A 10,971-nucleotide genomic window follows, 5' to 3' on the forward strand; every position below is an offset into this window, starting at 1 on the left:
TGATGTTGGCTGTTGGATTCTCATATATGACTTCTATTATGTTGAGGTAATTTCCTTCTATGCCCATTTTCTGGAGAGTGTTTATCATAAATGGATGTTGAAATTTGTCAAAACTTTTTTCTCTGTCTATTGAGATTATCATAGGTTTTTATCATTCAATTTGTTAATATGGTCTATCACATTGATTGATTTGCATATATTGAAGTATCCTTGCATAACAGGGATAAACCTCACCTGGTCATGGTGTAAGATCTTTTTAATGTGCTGTTGGATTCTGTTAGCTAGTATTTTGTTGAGGATTTTTGCATCTATATTCATCAGGGATATTGGTCTTTAATTTTCTTTTTTTTGTGGCATCTTTGCCTGGTTTTGGTATCAGGGTGATGGTGGCCTCGTAGAATGAGTTTGGGAGTGTTACTCCTTCTGCTCTCTTTTGGAAGAGTTTGAGAAGGATAGGTGTTAGCTCTTCTTGAAATGTTTGATAGAATTCACCAGAGAATCCATCTGGTCCTGAGCTTTTGTTTGTTGGAAGATTTTTAATCACAGTCTCAATTTGCATACTTGTGATTGGTCTGTTCATGTTTTCTGTTTCTTTATGGTTCAGTCATGGAGGATTGTATTTTTCTAAGAATTTATCCATTTCTTCCAGATTATCCAGTTGATTGGCATATACTTGCTTGTAGTAGTCTCTCATGATGTTTTGTATTTCTGAGGTGTCCGTTATTACTGCTCCTTTATCATTTCTAATTCTGTTGATTTGCATTTTCTCCCCTTTCTTTCCTGGTGAGTCCGGCTAATGGTTTATCAATTTTGTTTATCTTCTCAAAGAAGCAGCCTTTAATTTTATTGATCTTTGCTATTCTTTCCTTCCTTTCTTTTTCATTTATTTCTGCTCTGATCTTTATGATTTCTTTCCTTCTGCTCACGTTGGGGTTTCTTTGTTATTCTTTCTCTAATTGTTTTAGGTGTAAGCTTAGTTTGTTTATTCGATATTTTTCTTGTTTCTTAAGGTAGGACTGTATTGCTATAAACTTCCCCCTTAGAAATGCTTTTGCTGCACCCCATAGGTTTTGCATTGTTGTGCTTTCATTGTCATTTGTTTCTAGGTATTTTTTGATTTCCTCTTTGATTTCTTTAGTGATATCTTGGCTGTTTAATAGTGTATTGTTTAGTCTCCATGTGTTTTTATTTTTTACAATTTTTTTCAGGTAATTGATATCTAGTCTCATGGTATCATGGTCAGAGAAAATGCTTGATACGATTTTATTTTTTTTTTAATTTACTGAGACTTGATTTGTGACCCAAGATGTGATCTATCCTGGTGAATGTTCCATGTGCACTTGAGAAGAAACTGTATTCTGTCGTTTTTGGATGGAATGTCCTGTAAATATCAATTAAGTCAAGATGGTCTAATGTGTCAGTCAAAGATTGTGTGTCCTTATTTATTTTCTGTTTGAATGATCTGTCCATTGATGTATTGGGATGTTAAAGTCTCCTACCATTATTGTGTTACTGTCAATATCCCCTTTTATGGCTGTTAGCATTTGCCTTATGTATTGAGATGCTCCTATTTTGGGGGCATAGATATTTACCATTGTGATATGTTCTTCTTGAATGGATTCCTTGATCATTATGTAGTGTCCTTCCTTGTCTCTTGTAATAGTCTTTACTTTAAAGTCTAATTTGTCTGATATGAGTATTGCTATGCCAGCTTTCTTTTCATTTCCATTTGCATGGAATAAAGTTTTCCATCCCCTTTCTTTCAGACTATATATGTCCCTTGGTCTGAAGTGGGGTTCTTATAGACAGCATATGCAAGGGTCTTGTTTTTGTATCCATTCAACCAGTCTGTGTCTTTTCATTGGAGCATTTAATCCATTTACATTTAAGGTGATTTTGACATGTATGATCCTATCACCACTTTCTTAATTGTTTTGGGTTTGTTTTTGTAAGTCTTTTCCTTCTCTTGTGTTTCCTGCTTAGAAAAGTTCTTTTAGCAACTATTGTAAGGTTGGTTTGGTGGTGCTGAATTTGCTTAACTTTTGCTTGTCTGTAAAGCTTTTGATTTCTCGATCAAATCTGAATAAGATTCTTGCTGGGTAGAGTATTCTTGGCTGTCCATTTTTCCCTCTCAGGATTGTCAGTATATCTTGACATTCCCTTCTGGCCTGCAGAGTTTCTTCAGAACAATCAACTGTTAACCTTATGCGTTTTCCTTTATATGTTATTTTTTGCTTTTCTCTTGCTGCTTTTAATATTTTTTCTTTGTGCTTAATTGTCATTAGTTTGATTAATATGTGCCTTGGTGTATTTCTTCTTGGATTTATTCTGTATGGGATTCTCTGTGCTTCTTGAACTTGATTAATTATTTCTTTTCCCATGTTGGGGAAGTTTTCCACTATAACACCTTCAAATATTTTCTTACCCTTTCTTTTTTTCTTCTTCTTCTGGGATGCCTATGATTCAAATGCTGGTGCACTGAATCTTGTCACTGAGGTCTCTGAGACTGTATTCCATTCTTTTTATTCTTTTTTCTGTTTCCTGCTCTGTGGCAGTTATTTCCCCCATTCTGTCTTCCAACTCACATATTCATTCTTCTGCCTCAGTTATTCTGCTGTTTATAGCACCTAGAGTATTTTTAATTTCAGTTATTTTGTTATCTATTACTGTTTGTTTGCTCTTTAGTGCTTCTGAGTCCTTATTAACTGTTTCTTGTATTTTCTCTATTTTGTTATAGAGATTTTGGACTATCTTTACTATCATTACTCTGAATTCTTTTTCAGACAATTTTCCTATTTCCTCTTCATTTTTTTGATCTTGTGTATTTTTACCTTCTTCCTTCATCTGTGACATATTTTTTGTCTTCTCATTTTCCCACGAATTTGGATGTGTGGGATCGTGTTCCTGTCCCACTGGGTGTTTGGCCTGAGGTTTCAAGCACTGGAGTTTGTAGGCTGTTGAGTATAGCTTGGTCTTTGTGTTGAGATGACAATCTCTGGGGGACCTCACTCTAAAGAATATTCTCTGGGAACTGGGTTTCCCTTTTATTCCAATGTTTTGGACTCAGAGCTCCCACCTCCAGGGCTCAGGCCTGACCCTGGGCTTGTGAATCAAAATCCCACAAGCCATGTGGAGCAGCGAAATGAAAAAAATTGTTTTAAAAATTAGGAGAACAGCAGAACAACAGCAAGATAAAAATACAAAAACAGGAAACTAACAGATGTGTTAGAAAAAAATTAAAAAAAAAGATGAGCAACAACTGGAAGGTAAAACAACTGCAAACGCCTAAGTGAGGAGGTGCGAAGAAAAGGAAAAATAAAACAAGAAGAGAAAACAAAGGCCAGAAGGCCTTCACTGTAGGGGTGGGGCTTAGACAAGGGTGGGGGTGGGGGTGAGGGGAGGCTATGCAATGGGCAGGGCCTATGCTTAGAAAAGGCCCTGGGGGTGGTGGGGATTGGGGCTTAGGCCCAGTGAGGCAGATGGGCCCCGGAATGCCTCTGGTCCTTGATGCAAAGGACCAGGTCAAGATACCCAGTGGGCTCCCTGGGCCCAAGTTAGTGGAAGAAATGCTAGGCACCTCCCCTACTCCTCCAATCTTGGGGGGGGTCCCTCCCCCATGGCTTCTCTTCTTCCTCACCCCCTCTCTCCTATTCCCCTAGGACCCTCACAGCTGCAGGGGGCACTGGAAGGCAGGAGACCAGACTCTGATGACCAACAGGATTCCCACGGCCAACTGAGCTAGAGTAATGCCTACACACTTCCCCAGACCTCACAGTCTCTTAGGGTCCCTGTCTGCCTCTCTTCCTCTCCCCTGCCCCCCACTCTCCTAGGTCCCAAGAAGTTGCAGGGGACCCTGGAGTGTGAAAGACCAGTTCTGTGAGCCTAACAGGTTTCCCAGAGCTAGTGGGCAGGGGAAATACCTTCTCTGCCTCCCTCGATCCTTCAATCCCGGAAAGCCCCCTCCCCTGCCCTCCTCTCCTCTTCTCCCCAGCTTTCCTTCTACACCCCTAGGACCAGTGAGACCTAGAGGGGCCCCAGGAGGACTAAAGACCAGGCCTGGGGTGCAACAGGCCTCCCAGTGTGTGGTGGGCAGGGAGATTTCCCAGAGCATCTCCCCTGATCCTCCAGTCCTGCAAGGTCCCCCCCACTGCTCTCTGCCTCACTTCCTCTTCCCCTCTCCTCCCTCCCTCCCATGCCTGTATGACCCACACAGCCGGAGAGACTGAGGGACCAGACTCAGGATACCAGCAGGCCCACTAGGCCCAAGTGGGCAGAGGAATGGTCCTCCGCACCTCCCCTGGTCCTCTGCTCCTGGAACATCCCAACACTAGCCTGCCTCTCTTCCTCTTCTGCTGCCACACTCCAACGTCCCTGGGACCAACGCATCTGGGAGGGGACACGGGAGAGTTGGAGAACAGGCCCGGGAGCCCAGCAAGCTTCCCAGGCCAGTGGGCAGTGGAAATGCCTTCTGCTTCTCCCCCAATCCTCTGACCTCAGAAGGTCCCTCCCCTACTTCCACCGCTCTTCTTTTCTCCCCACCGCTTCCCTCCTGTACTTCTAGGACCAATACTCCAGAGGGGCCTTGGAAGGTGGAGGACCTGCGCAGAAGAAATACCTGGTGGTGCCTCCCCTATTCTTCTGACCTGGAGAGATCCCTTCCCACCCCCACTGTCTGCCTTTCTCCCTATCCCCTACCATGCCCCCAGGACCCTTTTGCTGAAGGGGGGCCAGGAGAGTGAAGGACCAGGACCAGGAGCCAGTGGGCCTCCTTGGCCAGGAGGACAGGCAAAACACCCTCTAGCCTCCCCATCCCCCAATCTCAAAGCCCCTATCCCCACCTGTCCACCTGCTTACCCCTCCTCCCTCCTTCCCACACCTCTAGGAATCAGGAAGCCTGGAGGGGGTCTTGGAGGGTGGAGGACCCTGTTGGGGAGCCCAGCAGGCCCCTGAGCTGGGGAGCTCTGCAGGCCTCAAGGCCTCCTGAGTGAGAGAAACCCAGCTGCAGTTTCACGATATCCCCAACCCTCAATGGTCCCTCCAGGTGGGAACCTCCTCACTCACCAAGACACCCCCCATTGGCACCAGTCCCTTCCAGTGTTCCCTTCCCCACACTCTGATTTCACCCAGGTCTTACCAGTTGCTCTGGGGTTTCTGGGGTTTGCTTGGGGTTCAGGTCCCCTGCTGGCCTAATAGGTATTTTTCCATAGAAGACATATGGATGGCCAAGAGGCACATGTAAAGCTGCTCAACATCACTAATTATTAGAGAAATGCAAATCAAAACTACAATGAGGTATCAACTCACACCAGTAAGAATGGCCAACATCAGAAAAGCTACAAGCAGTAAATGCTGGAGAGGGTGTGGAGAAAAGGGAACTCTCTTGCACTGTTGGTGGGAGTGTAAATTGAAACAGCCACTATGGAGAACAGTATGAGGGTTCCTTGAAAAACTAAAAATACAGCTACCATATGACCCAGCAATCCCACTACTGAGTATTTACTCAGAGAACACCATGATTCAAAAAGCCACATGCACTGCAATGTTCATGGCAACATGGTTTACAATAGCCAGGTCGTGGAAGCAACGTAAATGTCCATCAATAGAGGAATAGATAAAGAAGATGTGGTACGTGTAAACAATGGAATATTAGTCACCTGTAAAAAGGAATGAAACTGGGACATTTCTAGAGACGTGGATGGACCTAGAGACTGTCAAACAGAGTGAAGTGAGTAAGAAATGGAAAAATATCGTATATTAACACATAAATGCTGAATATAGAAAAATGGTACAAATCCACCGGTTTGCAAGGCAGAAATGGAGACACAGATGTGGAGAACAAACATATGGACACCAAGTGGGGAAAGCAGGGGGTGTTGGGAGGGAAGAACTGGGAGATTGGGATTGCCATATATACATTATTAATAAGAAAAAATATCAAAATGTACACTTTGGATATATGCAGTTTATTGTATGTCAATTCTATGTGAGTAAAACTTCTTAAAGAAAATATAGGAGAAAATCTTAGTGACTTGGGTTTCATAATTTCTTGATTACATCACACCAAACAAGCTTTGATAAGAAAAAACAAATTGAACTTCAAAATGAAAAAAAAAAAGTCTATTGAAATACCCTGAAAAATACAACATTTAACCAACATTTGGTCTGCCTCCCAAATTAACCTAAACAACCATTATTGCCAATGTGTTGCCATGAATAACATGTATCATCACATTTATACTTTCCAATATCAGTATCTTGCCAAACACATCCAGACTCCTAAGCCAAGGCCACAATTTAAGGTTTGTTACAGTAGCATCCCACCTCAAGAACTACTTGCTCTGTCAGCTCAGATGACACTAGCTACAGGAGAGACAGCTCCCAAATATCAGTGTTGATTTTCACTCATGTCATAGTCTGATGAGAGTTGAGCAGTAACATGGGAATGTTTTTCCATCTGCAGTTCTATCATCTTTGAGTCCTTCACTTCTAGGACCAGAAGAAGAGATATGCTGAGAGAACATATCTCTTTTCACAGCTTGACTAGTAAACTAAGCACTGAGAAAACAAGCTGCATAGCAAAAGTGATTCTGTAAATCTAAATAAACATTGTAAACCTCAATGTGCTTCAAAGGTGGGGTCAAACCAATCAGGAAAGTAATTGCAAAGGTGAAAAAATATGATAACACCCTGAGGTTGATGTGTTCCTGGCGAAGAAGTGCAGGTGTACACATGGAGAGGAGGCAGCCCTTTGCCAGACAGGAGGCTTTCATTTCCCTTTCTTCTCTACTACCCATGTTTTCAGAACTACTATGATTTTTTGCAGAATATTCCACTAATTTCCAAAATTTTTATCTGTAATATTACATTACATATAAGTTTCATTAAAAAAGAAAAAGAACAACACAATATGAGATGTTAATAGAGCTTCAGAATCTTCTTGTTTGCTATATTAGTTGTGTCTGAATCAATTTCATGTTGGAGCAAACATGATGGTGGTGGTGGTGATGGTGGTGGCAGAGATGATGACCGAGACAATGATGACCTATTGACTCCCCAAGTGCCAGCTAGGTGTCAAGCATGGTGCCAACTAAATTACACACATTCAGGTAATCTTTATGCTGCAAACAACTTTGCAATGTAAATATGATTGTCCCACATTTTAGTAAAGGGACCAAAATCCCAAGGAGTTGAATAATTTCTTCCTCATCTCAATCAAGCAATAATTAACAAAATAACACGGACCTGTATTCCTATGGAAATACTCTTTGATATGACTCAAAATTCAGATCACACTGATTGTGAGAGCCTGAACTTTGGCATCAAAGAAGGAGAGAAATCAATCCAGATGATATGATATAATACTGATAAAAGTAGTTTTACAAGAAAGAAAACATTAGACCATCACACAAAGAGATTGTAGTTTAATCAGAAAATGGAAGATAAGTAACAATGGCTCAGCTGGTAGAAACCCCTGCCCAGCTGGCAGACAGATACTGAAGACAGGGAGAGAATCCTCTGATGGCACCCAGGAGGAGAGCTGCTGCTCTTCCTTCTGAAGCTCTGTCATGCTTTCTCAGCTACCTCCTGGGGTAAGCAGTACAGCCACCTCAGGAAGGAAACCTCGGGCTGTCAGCATCACCACAGGCATATGGCAGGCCAAAGGGTGGAGAAGATTCTTTTGTATCCATGATGTGCTTTGAAGAGAAGATGAAGGTGGAGCTGGGGAACTAGGTGAGCCAATTGTCCTTATCCTTTCCTGATCCAGATGGAACCTGCAGCAGTTACTTGCACTTGGGTGGGCACTTCGGATCGCATGGTTGGGGAGGTGGCACAGGAGGGCATTTCTGCTGGCACTGCTGAGGTGGGCATGGATCAGGACACTTTATAGGTGGGCAAGGCTCTGGACACTTTATAGGTGGGCAAGGCTCTGGACACTTTATAGGTGGGCAAGGCTCAGGGCACTTTGGTGGGCACACTGGAGGTGGATGGCAGGGCTGCTTGCACTGCTGCTGTTGATAAGACATCTTTCTGGAGTCTTAGAATCTGAAAGAAATTATATGACAGTGTTCACTAAAGGGACTCCTACAAAGAGAAGAGCCAAATGGTTTATTATACCATCACCCGGCATCTCTGCAATTGCTCAGAATACACTTTAATCCTTCACCTGCTTTTAACAAATTCTAGCTTCTCAGTCTTTAAGAAATGGCTTCAACAGCCCACAGAAAACCTTCCCTTTCTTCATACAATTTTTTCCAAAAAAAAAGATACTTATTTGAAAGAATCAAGCAATATTTTGTTTGGTTTGTTTCTTGTATGGAAACAGCATCTTCAAGAAAGGCCATTATTAGTTCTGAAATGGGGGGCAAGCTCACAAGCAGTCCCTATCATCATGTTCTCTCATGCGGTTCCAGCAGGATGACTAGTGCACAGAGCAGGGACAGGCAGAAACGACACGAGGGGGAAATCCTCACATCTTCTCAGATAAATGCCTCTGAAGTCATAGCAGATGGACACAGCAAAGATATAGAGAAGGGAAAAATACTTTCTGCTTTCCCTCCTCTTCATGTCAAAGGTCTCATGTTAATTTCTTTTCAACAGGGGAAATGAAACTTTCTCAGAAATCTAAAAACTACAACACACCATAGTGCCCCAATTCCAAGTTCCTGTCCACTTAGTAGCATTAAACCCATGAGCATAACCCTGGGCCTACTGCATTTCATAAATGCAACATTTAGGAGCCCAAGAACAAAGCTGAACTGAAGAATCAGACTCACCACTTTCTCCAAAGTCACCGGGACTCGAGGAGCGGGAGGATGGCAGTCGTGCAGCAGAGGACCTTTTTATTGGGGCTTGCTGCCCCACCCAGGGGGAAGTGGAACTGCCAAAACTGGCCTGGTCAATCATTTCCCAACCAAAATGCAAATCCATCCATAACTGGCTTGACAGGAACTCTGAAAACAGGAAATGTGCTGCTCCAGGATTTCCTCACAGAGTTGGGTTCTCATAACTCACAGAATCCCTGCCTTAGCTCTCAGTTTCAGCGGTTTATAGCAGTGGGAGGATGGGGGGGGGGTTCTCTAACTTGTAGTCAAGGGCACCTTTCTTGATTGGGGAAGATGACCCTGTTCTAGCTTTCACCTTCCTCGAATTCTTAAACTTCCTGCTGTGTTCCACTGGAACTGGTTGACATTTTCTTGTACATACTGGGTTGAAAAGAGTCTGGCTTCCTGCTGACACCTTTCTCTTTACTTTAAGCCCTTCTGACAGTGCATTTCCTCTTGACCCATGGCTTGCTCATCTGAGTCTCCTTTCTTCTTCTCAAATGGACTGAGGGTACATTGCAGATCATCTCACATTCCTTCCCGTCATGATACTCAGACACGTTCAGTAAGTGGTAACCTCTAGGGTCCTCCTTTCACTGCTGTGCTCCTTCAAATAAAGAACATCTAGCAAGCAGATTCCTGTAAACATTATAAATGTGTGTCACCTCCGGCCACAGGGAATTCACTAGAAGCGTAGCATCACCTACCATCATTCAGATAATGTGGCAGCTCAGACCGTAGACCTACAACAGAAAGCAAGCCATTTGCTCATATCTCCCCTGCATGACATACCACCTGCTCCTGCATAACTTCTCCCAACTGACCTCTTTGTTTTTCTTCTATTTTTGAAGGAAGCTCAGAGGACTTCTCAAATTTTCTGGCTTCCTGCACTTTGAAGTTATTGGAAAACCCAATTGACTATGCAATGCCATTCAAACAAATAAATGTTTATATATGTGGCATTTATGAAATATTTAAACACAAATCATTTGACCTCAAATCCAGGAGTAAATTCAAGAGAAAGTTGACATCACCTTATTAATAATTTAGTCTTTGATGTTAATTGCCATTCACATACGACTTCATCATTAATAATGTTTCCATTATTATTTTAACCTATTTTTTATTTGTTCCATATTGGTCTCTGTGAAATATAAGTCAAATGAGCCTATTTCCTCCTCTACTTTCTTCATACAATTTGTCCGTGTGCTGGAAGGAAGGTTTGGTGCTTAATCTGTGGTTTAATTTGACTGGCACAGGGTGCCCAGATATTTGGAAAACTGTATTCTGGGTTTTTCTCTAAAGCTGCCTTTGGATAAGGTTAAAATTTAAATCAGTGGCTTGAGAAAAGAGGTTTCCCCCCGCAAGGGGGAAGGTCTTCATCCAATCCATTGAAGATCTAAAAGGAGCAAGGGAGACTCTCCCCCAGCTAGGCGATAACTCCCCTGTCTGATGGCCTTCCATAAGACTTTGAATTTGCCAGAAGCCATAATCTCTCTCTCTCTCCCCCTTTCTATCCCTCTAATATATATATATACTTACACACACACACATATATATATTATTTGAATATTTCATCTGCCACTTCACACATATGATTGCCTATGGCCAGTTAAATTAAAAATTTTAAAAGTGAGTAGAAAATGAATTTAAATTTAAAAACTCAAAAAAAATAATAAAGTTTAAAAATCCATATTACCTGATACAAGAAATGTGTGATTCTGATAGATATAATGAGCTTCTGGCAAATAACTGAAGTTGAGGAAACAGTGCCCTGGCAGGTTCTCCAACCCCAGCAAAAGATTTCAGTTCTGCCCTTTCAGAGGTTTAGCTGTCAACAGTTCTTCCATAGGTCCTCTCCTCTATCCCACACCTCTCTTTTATAGTTCCTCTCTTCTATCTATGAACGATTTCTATAGCTCCTAGAAAAGAACTGTCCTCTTTTCTATGCTGTCCCCTTGGGCACTGAAGCTTTTTGTGATGGGCCATGCCTGCTGAGGGGCCTCGCCTGGTGTAGGAATAAAGTTACAATGCTGGCTTTCTGTTACTCCAGAATGTGGGAACACATATTTAACGGAATCAGGATATCCTATCTCATCTGACACCAACATTTGCCTCGACTGATGTCATGCGTTTAAAGTTCCTTTAT

At 42.4% G+C, this 10,971-nt stretch overlaps 1 long non-coding RNA gene across 1 annotated transcript; it reads right to left on the bottom strand.

Annotated features, from left to right (window-relative positions):
- Nucleotides 1-7,404: 7,404 nt before the first annotated feature.
- Nucleotides 7,405-8,873, bottom strand: LOC130846316 (uncharacterized). Its single transcript, XR_009051542.1, has 2 exons — nt 8,775-8,873; nt 7,405-8,043 (listed from the first exon to the last, which is right to left on the bottom strand). It is a non-coding gene; the product is annotated as an uncharacterized LOC130846316 (long non-coding RNA).
- Nucleotides 8,874-10,971: the final 2,098 nt, after the last annotated feature.

The sequence above is a fragment of the Hippopotamus amphibius genome, chromosome 1 (assembly GCF_030028045.1).
Source record: "Hippopotamus amphibius kiboko isolate mHipAmp2 chromosome 1, mHipAmp2.hap2, whole genome shotgun sequence".
NCBI classification, from domain to species: domain Eukaryota; kingdom Metazoa; phylum Chordata; class Mammalia; order Artiodactyla; family Hippopotamidae; genus Hippopotamus; species Hippopotamus amphibius.